Below are 12,622 nucleotides of genomic sequence, written 5' to 3' on the forward strand. Positions count from 1 at the left end.
AATATACAAACTTTCCACCAAAACATAATTCACCCAAAACTTCAAATCTTCAACCTACATATTCATAACATATTTCCATCTTCCAATTTCATCAACCATAATCATAATTCACATCTTAACAACTTCATTTCCATAATATCACAAAACCATTCTAAAGTGACATAATCTTCTACATTCCAATTCAATGCCAACTTAAGCCATTTAACCTTCATTTACATCATAAGGTTCACCACAACACAACTAACACATTAAACAAAATCAATCCATTTCCATTCTACTTCTATACACCACATGGCTATATTCCATATTTCCAACCTCAACCAAAGTCATTCAACTTCCATTTCCAATATGAATTCCACCATAACCACAACTAGAATACAACATAAAATTCAACCCATATTACTTATACAACAATATACATATATGGCCACTTACATATATACACACCCACTTTGCAAACTTTCATATTTCCATAAATTCTACTCATTTCTACATACTACAACACAAACAAACCTTCATAACATAAGAAAAAAGGAATTGATTCTTACTTTGCTTTTATGAAAGTAGCAAATTCTTCAACATTTTCTTGTTCCCATGCTCCTCTAACTCCAAACAAAATTATATTCGTGATTATGCGTTGCCCGGACTTCGATTAGTACTTCGTAGCTTGAAATTTCACTCACAATCCTCACTTTTATGTGAGATTTAGGCCCCTTTTTGTTGCTGAATTTTCTGGAAAAATTTGAGAAGTTTTTAGATGATAAAAATGGGGGTTTGCCCCTTTTTATAAGGGCTGAAACGGCGTCACTGTAGCTACAGTACTGTAGCGGTGCTGTAGCGTACTGTAGCAGTGCTGTTTCTGCGCGACAGTTCAGTTTGTAGTGTCTATAATTCTCTACTCCGACGTCCTATCGATGAGTGGTTTGTTGAATCATAAACTAGACTTGACGAACTTCATTTTAGGCTTTTGAAACGCCTTAAAACTCCAAATATGCATAGAGATATACCCCTCCAAAGTTGACTAAAAATCTGTCCAGCATTTCTCAAATTTTCGTCGAACTTATTTTCTTCAACTTGCTCGATCTCGAAATATTCCGAAACCCTCCATACATGATATTTATCACTTATTATACATGATAATGACCATATTCTTGTGTTTTAAAATACTCTTTCCCGATTACGACTTACAAGATCATAATCATCCATTATTTAAACAATATACTTAATAATGCCTCATTCCTCATACTCCAAAGTTGTTTTACCTAGTCGTAACTCGACATTCTTACATTCAAATTTAACAGTGTTTCTTCGAAGTACGGGGTGTAACATTCTCCCCCCCTTTAAAAACATTCGTCCTCGAATGTTGAGGTAGAGTTCTCCCTGAGGTAGATATCAATGTTTTTTCCCGTATTTATCAGTATTTACTTTACTTACTTTCAGTATTGCTTGCCCGGTAAAACTGAACTTATCCAAACTATGCAATCCATTCTTCTTCTTTTGTAGCCAAGATTTACGCCTGTACTCAAGGTCATCCCTTTTTCTTGTTATTTGTCTGTCCACTAACTCTCCATGCTTTATCGCTTCAGTCGTCTCTTTAGTCTGTCGTCTCTTCAGTCTTCGTCGTTATATCCTTGTATGCCCCTTTCATTTCGTGCTTACCACACACCCTTATCCAATTTTGATCTCATTCTTTCATTCGTCTCTTGTGGCTGAATCTTTGGGATTTCGTACATATTTCCCAGGGGGGTCACCCATCCTCCCACCTTAGCACGCTTAACCTTGAAAACTTCAATACATTTAGGTGCGTTAAGGCCGGTATAATCACGTCAACTGCCCCGCGCGACCTTGGTCACGTAATTTAAGGCAAATTGGGGTCTTAACAACTTTCAAAACGCCCTCGTAGCGGGTCCCACCCCGACTTAGAGGGGATTCTTTTACTTTTCTAATATATAGTTACCGTATCGCCCCTGTAAATCCTCAATATTCACCTCCATGTGTGTATATATGTATATTTGAGTCGTAAGCGGACCACTCAATCCTCAACTGCCTGTCATACACTTTGTATTCTTCCAATTAGAGGAAACTTAACCGTTGGACATCTTTGCCCTTCCACATATTTTTGCCCCTCAACCTAGGCTGTTCTAAAGCAAAATGGGGTTGGAACATATTTCCGGTCCGTTTAAATAAATTGAGAATTTGCTACTCATATATGATTTCTCGAGATAAATTTTTTCCAAATAGGGATAATGCTTCTTACAAATGACATGGAGGGTATCTGTTAAACTTTAATCCAACATAATAGATTTACCCTACGGTATCGATCTTCAAGACACGTTAAGAATTTATATCTCATTTTCCTCTCCGTATTTCTAGAAAAAATTGGGCAGAGGTTCCTCTGTATTTCTTACTATCCCAAAACCTGTACACAGGAAATACCAACCATGCCTCACAGGGCCAACACATATACGTATATACATATCGTATCATATCGCCTCATAGCCACACGGGGCTAATAATTTCAAATAAAAGTATAAAGATGCTGAGGCTTACCTCACATGCCCAACTCAAACTGCACCTACTACACTTTCCTGCTTATTTTTTTTTCTTTTCAATCTTCAGCTTCATGTTTCAATCGTATTTCAAACACCTTACCCAGCATACATCTTTCATACCATTACTTACCTGTGTACTGTGTAGCTTCCAATATCATCAGTCGCTGTCTTACGTCGATACCGTTCTCCAGCTGCAATCAAGGGTTAGTAAAAAGGAATTTCACTTCTTATGGCTGGGCTCTATCGCACGATCTAAGATCCAAAGAAAGGTAACACCCTAAATGCCCTGTAGCCTCATGTTTATAGATGTGGTGCACAACACACCGATAAACAAGACTCTACTAGACACGGTCTGTAGACATTCCGAGGACGAACCGCTCTGATACCACTTTTGTCACGACCCAGCCCCGTAGGCCGCGACTAGTGTCCGTGCTGGACACCCAAACGTACCCAATACCCCAAACCAGCATATTAGCAGATTATATGAATAAAAAGTCAGTCGACATTGCTAGTTATCGCAAATGAACAGATATAGTACATGGAAGCCGACAAGGCTATCCTAGTTCATAGCAACCCAAAACATATACAGAACCCACACAAGTATGTCTACAGACCTCTACAGAACATAACAGAATCATAAGACGGGACAGGGCCTCGTCATACCCCTGAATAACATACATATATACAATAGCAGCGGACTGTACCAAGGTATAGGCTCTGGACAAAAGAGCGCTCCAGAATAGCAGAATGATGTCCTATGCAGGCGGGTCAGCAAAAGCAAATTTGTAGTCTGTACCTGCGCGGCATGAAAACGCAGCCCCCGAAGAAAGGGGGTCAGTACGAAATATGTACTGAGTATGTAAAGCATGGAACGTAATAAACAAAGTCATAATCGAAACAGAAGATACAGAAAGTGAACGGAATATCCAGATTAGCAAAATGCTGATCATAAAGCATAAATAGTACTTACAGAAAACGTATACCATACCTGGTCCCATCACGGAACAAAATCATAACCGAAACAGGACGTACAGAAATGTGAGTGAGATGTCCAGAGTATCAAATGCATATTTTCAAAACATGAAGAGTGAGTACAGAAACATATGCCATATCATATCCGGCCCCTGTCAAGGGACTCGGCAGACAGAACGTGGTCACCCCCTGACGCTGGTGCCACAACACATAAGGATCAGAAAAGGGGAATAACCCCGTAGCATAGCATATCATATCAAATGGCCATATCAGATCATATCAGAATAGTGTACATGGCACATCATACTCCACAACCCATGTACATGTATACCTGCCCCCTCACATCGAGGCACGGCGAACAATGCAGTGGAAAACGCTTGAGAACATATCCTGGCCCGGGCTCAGTGTGGGAAACATTGAGGCATCCACGAATGGAGTAGTGAGAAACTAAATGCAATAAAAATACCATATATATATTTCCAGAGACTCAATGAAGCATATCGAATGACAGATCAAATCAATGAAATCGAACGGAGTCATAGTAAGTGAAATTCGAATGTCAAAATGGGTTACGGAAGCATAATCTTTCTGAGATCGTTCCCAAGTTTCAAAACAATTCATAAGGCTTAATGAAATATTAAAACAATTTTAATTTAGTAGTTAAAAGAGTAGTTAGAATATTTCTTAAAAAAAAAATGCTCGAAGACAAGTCATAAACACAAAAGGGTAAAATCGGAAATAGTGGGCCCACCTCGGGACAAACGAAGCGGTGGGCTCAAATTACGTATTTTAAGCTTATAAAGTCACCTACGGAGGTTCTGGGGACATTCCATAATTTTCTAGACAATTTGCGAAAGTTTGCACAATTCTTTCAATAAAGCATACTTATAGGGTTCAATTCCATTGAATGAAAAAGGGGTATTTTCAAATGCATATTCCGATGAGCAAAATACTTTCCGAGGCTCAAATCCGATCCTAGTACACCTAGGACATGCCAAAAGAAGAATCGGGATAGCCTTACATACCTTATATGCTCTTTACGCCTTTCCAAATTCAATTCCCGTTTCGCCCAAAATCTGCAATTGGTCACATTTACCAATTCTCAATTTCCAATCTTTAAGTATTCAATCTTTATTCATAATTGCCTACAGAAATTTGGGCAGCATCTCCCCTATACATATAGCATCCCCGAGAATTTAACTCGACCAAAACAATCAACAACAACCCAACAACAACATCAACAACAACAACAATCACTATAAACACAATATAACTTAACTAGCTGTCTTTCCAACATAATGTCATAACCTTCATTTCAACTTCAATTTCCAAACTAGTCTCAATGGTTTCACATTCATCATTAATCTAGATCATCACAATATAATTTGGAAATATTTCATATCATTTCTACGAAATATTCACAAGATATACAAAATATACAAACTTTCCACCAAAACATAATTCACCCAAAACTTCAAATCTTCAACCTACATATTCATAACATATTTCCATCTTCCAATTTCATCAACCATAATCATAATTCACATCTTAACAACTTCATTTCCATAATATCACAAAACCATTCTAAAGTGACATAATCTTCTACATTCCAATTCAATGCCAACTTAAGCCATTTAACCTTCATTTACATCATAAGGTTCACCACAACACAACTAACACATTAAACAAAATCAATCCATTTCCATTCTACTTCTATACACCACATGGCTATATTCCATATTTCCAACCTCAACCAAAGTCATTCAACTTCCATTTCCAATATGAATTCCACCATAACCACAACTAGAATACAACATAAAATTCAACCCATATTACTTATACAACAATATACATATATGGCCACTTACATATATACACACCCACTTTGCAAACTTTCATATTTCCATAAATTCTACTCATTTCTACATACTACAACACAAACAAACCTTCATAACATAAGAAAAAAGGAATTGATTCTTACTTTGCTTTTATGAAAGTAGCAAATTCTTCAACATTTTCTTGTTCCCATGCTCCTCTAACTCCAAACAAAATTATATTCGTGATTATGCGTTGCCCGGACTTCGATTAGTACTTCGTAGCTTGAAATTTCACTCACAATCCTCACTTTTATGTGAGATTTAGGCCCCTTTTTGTTGCTGAATTTTCTGGAAAAATTTGAGAAGTTTTTAGATGATAAAAATGGGGGTTTGCCCCTTTTTATAAGGGCTGAAACGGCGTCACTGTAGCTACAGTACTGTAGCGGTGCTGTAGCGTACTGTAGCAGTGCTGTTTCTGCGCGACAGTTCAGTTTGTAGTGTCTATAATTCTCTACTCCGACGTCCTATCGATGAGTGGTTTGTTGAATCATAAACTAGACTTGACGAACTTCATTTTAGGCTTTTGAAACGCCTTAAAACTCCAAATATGCATAGAGATATACCCCTCCAAAGTTGACTAAAAATCTGTCCAGCATTTCTCAAATTTTCGTCGAACTTATTTTCTTCAACTTGCTCGATCTCGAAATATTCCGAAACCCTCCATACATGATATTTATCACTTATTATACATGATAATGACCATATTCTTGTGTTTTAAAATACTCTTTCCCGATTACGACTTACAAGATCATAATCATCCATTATTTAAACAATATACTTAATAATGCCTCATTCCTCATACTCCAAAGTTGTTTTACCTAGTCGTAACTCGACATTCTTACATTCAAATTTAACAGTGTTTCTTCGAAGTACGGGGTGTAACAGTCCAATTCTCTTTTCTTTACCCTAATCCCATTTCTCCTTCTTTCTTTCGACTTCCGCCTCCTTCATCGTCTTCTCCCTTTTCTCTTTTCTCTCCGCCTCATCTCTCCCTTCATCTCTTTCGCCGCCGCTCCTCCTCTCTCCCCTTCCTCTCTCTTCATCGTCGTTCTCTTCCTCCCCTTCACCCTAAACCCTAGCCGCCGCACTCACACCCCATTGTTTTCTCCACCACTTCTCCTTCTCTCTGACACCTCCACACGCCTGTTCCCCACGTTCTCCCCACCACACCTCTGCCATCTCCATGCGTCTGTCACCTTTGTCCCCCACGCCTCACGCTCCTCTTTTTCCTTTTCATCATCACCACCGCTCATCTCTATGGAGAAAGCCCTATAAATAATCCTAGTTGAATCAGGAGATTTGGGGGGGGGGGGGGGGGGGGGGGGGAGGAAAAAACAATCCGAACATCGAAAAGGGATCTGAAAAAGGGAAAACCCCCACAAACACAAGTTTTAATCAACAAAGACAGCGAACGATTACTCTTTTTTTTCGTTAAAACTTTAGTTTCTTCAACCGATTTCGAGCTCGTCGAGTTCGAGTATAGATTCGACGCGTCGACACCCACTTCACTGCACCAACAAAAGGTCAGTATTATCTTCTTTTACTCTTGCCATGTTTGCTCAGATTTCAAGGTGTATATTAGTGATTCTGTGATTATGTGGGGCTGTAGTTTGTGAGGTGCTCATTCATGTCGTAGATGTCATTAGAATACGGATTCTTTTCCATTTAGATCGTATAAGCTAGAATCAGTAATTCTCTTGGCATCAGGTTCTGTTCCAACTATTTGTAGTCGACTTGGCAGCTTAGTTCATTTTGGGGTTCTATAGGTTATCTATGTCATTTAGTTGAACAAGTCGATTAGTGTAACACTCATGGCAAGATTTAAATGCAGTCAGTACCCGTAAACTCGTGCCGATGTTCTGTTGAAGTCTGATAATAGTGTTTGAAATCACCTGTTGACGAAATCTGTCAGTCGTGTGCCATATGACTTAAATGTGATTCTGTATGGTTGCTTCATTACATATATGCTTGTTTGCCTTTGTGGTGTCTGTTAAGCTGGGAACAGATGTATAAACTTTATGAGAATGAGTAAGCCTGAATGTTGTCTGTCTTCAGTTCCATAAAAAGAATTTCCTATAAGAGCATAATGTGAAAAGAGAATTAATCTCAGACACCTGTTTCATCTTGTTTGGTATTTAATTTTGCTTTGTGCTCGTATGATTAGTTTAGCTCGTTTGGTAGATGTTGTTTAGTTTGGCATGCTAGTCTATTAGATTAGTATATTTTTAGATCAGATTAGTTGCATTTAATCCTGCATGATCTCACCATCAACTCAGCTGCTAGAATGATTAATCTCAATCTATCATCTCACAAGTTTAGCTTATTGTCTTAGCTTAATTATTAGACTAGCCTTGTGGTATTTCCTAGTCTAATCTGGGTTTCTGCTTCATAATGGTTGCTGTGTGTGTAAATCAGTTCATTTTATTGATATTGTTTGGTTTAGCCCAAACTTATCCACGCCTAATTTAGCTAGTCTGTTCAGATTTTCTCCCTGTTTAGTATTACTGGTAGTCTGGTTGGGCATATAATTATGGTATATTTGTTGAATAGACTTTGCCCAAGCCTGTGAAACTTGACTTATTTAAAAGGGATAGACATATTTCTGTTGTATACTCATAGAAGCTTAGGTAATAAGGCTGTAACTCCTTCCTCTCACTCAATTAGTTAAAACCAGATAGAAGAGGCAGAAGATAGTGCAGTACCAAAATCTGCCCTGTTCCTTCCTTATGCTTTTGAACTTTAACAAAGAGGATTTAACTATTTTAACCTGCGTGTGCCCTTTTGAAAAATATGAAAAGGTGTTAACCTTGCCTATAATTAAATAGACTGAATTTTCTCTGGTTATGATGGGTCCTCTTTAGATTTCATATGGGCCAACATTTGGGTTTTAATGAATTTCAGTTAATGTTCTAGAATTCCATTATCATGTTTAAAAGGGCTGTTCTATTAATGTTTGACTTAATTTGGTTCAGGAGCAGCCACTGATTTCTGCTTGAATCTTACCTTGTGCTTTTTTATATAATCCATTCCCCAACTTGAGATTAAATGAATACACAAGCTGTTTCAGTTGATATTCTGGAGTCTGTTTGGATTTTAAATATTCTTATATGCCAAGTTGCCCTGTGTGTGGAGAGTCTTTATTTGGTAGAAGTGTTCAATTTGCTAGTTAGCACTATTGGACTTAGAAAGAAGTGAGACATTTTGGGGATTGCTAAGACTCGTTGGCAAATTCATTTGCTGATCTTAAGAGATCGTTAAGTCATTTCTGTAATCAGTCTGCTCTCTTCAATGTGTTGTCTTACAAAGCTGCTATGAAACTTATACATAGGATATACAGGTATTATGTTTGGTATATGTTGCCCTGTATATAGGGTATTACATGCTTGTGCGTCTTGATTTGAGTTTTGAAATGGAAATGTTATCTAGATGAATCCCTGCTGCCATACATCACTTTGGCCAAACATTGTTGGCTAGTGTAGGTTATTGCTCAATCGATATAGGCTGTTATTCAGTTGCTTGCGCAGCTAATAAACTCTTTATGTACCTCTGATCTGAACATGGATCCATTATGTTGGTCTAACTGCCTTTCTCATTACATAATACACCCTGTTTTAGTTGAAAGCTGTTGGACCTATGCTATGAATCTGCCCAGTCTTAATTAAGCTTAGCAAATTCCTTTAGAACTTCAATATGTTTCCCCTCTAAAACTGGTTTAGCCCAAATGCATGAATAAGTTAGAATGAATCTGCGAGTTTTTTTTTGAGTTATCATATTCCTTATCCAATCCTTATCATATTTTAGTTGTGAGATGTTTCTTCTATATCCCTTCGTTCATTAAAACTCCACTCATATTCTGTCAGCCTAAAACAGTTTCTCCTATACAGATCTCGATCCATTTTAACTTTTATTATCACATTCTGGTTTTGTTTTCTCTGATGAATTTGTTGAAATTCTGAGGTTTGACATTTTAAGTATTTAGTATTGATTTCGTGTTTCAATCGTCTGTTCAGAGCTGTGTGTTTCTGATTGCTGCTTAAATTGAGTGGTCTGATGTTTGTACCTATTTTCAGTGTTTTTTTTTTCCCTCACCGACTGTGTAACTCAGTACAAACACATGAGTCTAGTGATTAGATCTTAATCTAGGCTTCAACGCAAAATGAAAATACTTTCTTCACATACGCTCTTGTGAAATACATGTTTGAATCTATACGAAAGAAAGGATCACTGCAGCTTACTAGTATGCAAAAAATGATACTTAATCAGGGGTTTTATTAATGAAAGAAAAGAAACTAAGTTGTGCAAGATTCCAATGTTTGACATAGCATCCACATCCTGTACAAAGAAGGTTGCGCCAAAGGATATCATAGAGGCAAGCTAAAGTTAAATATTTCTCTTTCCCTAAAACTTATATGGTTCCTTTGGGTCCAAACTGTCTACAAATGCTATTCTGATTTTCGTGAGCCCATTTTGTACTTTTTCACATCTGTTTTGGCTGGTCGTATTTGATATGGGAATTCGTTTGTTTCTTCATATTGCTTACATTACAGTAAATGCAATGTTTTAAATTTGTTTGGCATATGTTCTTTAACTTTCTTCCTTATCCTTCACAATCGTTCTAATCCCACTTTTCTTTCTTTTCTTTTGCATGACACACCGGAGCCGAAGAGTCTCATTTTGAGACTCAACGACACCGCTACCGCATGAAATTCGCAGCCATATACTAAATTTACTAGGCCAAAGCCCAATAGCGAAATAGACCGCAGCAGCAGTCCGGAAAATGGGCCTAACCTCTTTACTCTCTTTCTTAATTTTATTGTTGTGTATTTTGTTTGATTTGTATGACTAACATTCTGTTTATTAATTTAGATACACTTTAGTAACATTAAGGGTTTTAGCTTAGTTATGGGTAGTTAATTACTTACAAATTACATTCACTTCTATTTTTAAAACTATTTATAGTACCTATAATATTTATTTGAGTAATCGATTTTCAAAATGGCATGACTACATCTTTGGCTAACGGAATAATAATTTATGCTTACCATCTTAGAAGTTTTAAAACGTCACGAATTTTGCATGACATTAGCTCATCCTAAATAAAAGGCAAACTAATTTAACGGATAACTCTTTTACTTTAAGTTCATTTCAAACACTTGAGATACACATTCGCTGAAACATCAATATAAATCTTGCAATAACTCTACAAATACATTTTAATTTGCTAGTTAGCGTAATTCATATTCGGAATATATATGAAACATCACTCATCCCATTTCTTTTGGTTTATTTATAATTAAACTCTTATTAAATCACTATATTTTCTACAAGTATATTTTAAAACATTATTATTATACTTTCGTTTAAAATTTCAACAACATTTATGGGTCGTATTTCAAAATAGCATTAAAAGTACTTTTTTTACAAATTATTATTATTTTTTACAAGTTCTATTTTAAATAGCATTCTTACATATTTATCTATAACTTTAGTCATACTTACAAAGCTACTTTCTTTTTCTATAATATTATATTTACACCTAGCCTAATTAAATTTTAGTCCGGTCGGTTAACCATTGTTAATGGGTCTTAAAGGATGCCTAATACCTTCCCTTTAGACTAATTGAACCCTTACCTAGAATCTTAAGTTTCGCAGACCTTAAACAGAGCTAACTTTAGAAAATGACTTTAATAAACTTTAGGTGTCCTAATTCACCATAAATAATTAGGTGGCGACTCCTTTAACAACAACCGACAAAAAATAAGGAATCTCCAATACGTCATACTTCTACTTTAACTCCCGGGTTAAAAAGGGGTGTGACACCATGCTTAATTATTATTTTTAATTGAACAAAAAAAAATTGGAAATCAAAATAACATAAAAATAGTTTAACTCATATAAGAATAAAATAGTGTGTTACATAAATTGTGACAAATGTAAAAATAAAAAATTGAGGATCACTCCTTCACACTATAGAACGTCCATACTGATGTAGTACTCTATAGATTGGAGAGACTTGTTTAAGGGGGGCATTTAATCTCTCGATATTTTTATACTCTTTTTTATATTAGTAGATTGTTCATCTATCATGTATAAATGTAGTTCAATTGATCAAATCATGTTAAATTTTTCTCTTTTATCGTCTGATGCATTGTCGTCAAGGTTGCCTTATTTCGATGTCGCCAGGTTATTATTTGACTATATTTTCTTTTATTATATACAATTGCCATCACCTCTGGCAATTATTTACATAGACTGAAGCCAACATTCGGCGAAAATAGAAAAGAGTCTTACTAATGCAAGAACTCTTTCAAGCAAAAACAGAGTATACACATTAGCTTTAAAAAAATGGCCCAGTCAAATATTCATTTTATGCTTGGCTATTGTCATTTATCTAGTTGAAATAATCCCTTCACCTCTTTTGGCAATTGTTGAAAAGAATTGCAGTAGGTACTATTTCCACTTGATGATGCCAATTTAGCAAGAAAATCCGCCACTTGATTAGCCTCTTTGTAACAATGAGAGATGACGGCCTCGACACTCTTCAAGGTCTGAGAAGTATTGCAAATTATAATGAGGGAGTCAACAACAGTAGCATCTTGATGCAAATTGGTTTTCAACCTCATTAAAATCTCATCAAAAGGTGGCTTCCCAAGTTGCAATCTCCATATAATGAAGGACATTTGCCTTTTTAACCAGATGCATGTGTCGACGCAGAATTATGCTCGATGTTATTCTCTTCATGTTGTTAAACAAACCACTTACATAATTTCGAATTTTTTCCTCTTCAGGATGCATAAAGTAGTGTACTCAAGAAAATTATAAGAAACTAAAAAAAAATTAATAAAAAAAAATCTCTTAAGCATGGTTTTAGTTTGAGTAGCTGACAGTAAAATGGAATTGTATAACATTAAACTAAGTAGATGTTTGAGCTATGGTTATGTCATTTTAGAGATAAATTGATATCCTAACTGGCTATTAGCAACAACAACAACAACTCCATATCAAACAAGTTAAGATCAGCCATGACTGACCATATTTCCCATTTAAATTCATCGCAACACAACATTATACAAATTATCATCTGGAAAAGTATTGAGTATGTTGTTTTAGTTGACTGATAAAGCCATCTTTAATTTCATCGTTTTTCTAACTGATGAGCTACAATGACTTCTTGTACTGGAAGCGTTGTGAAAATTATTTCAATCAAAAGTTGAATTTATG

The sequence above is a fragment of the Lycium barbarum genome, chromosome 7 (genome assembly GCF_019175385.1).
Source record: "Lycium barbarum isolate Lr01 chromosome 7, ASM1917538v2, whole genome shotgun sequence".
In the NCBI taxonomy this organism is placed as follows: Eukaryota; Viridiplantae; Streptophyta; class Magnoliopsida; order Solanales; family Solanaceae; genus Lycium; species Lycium barbarum.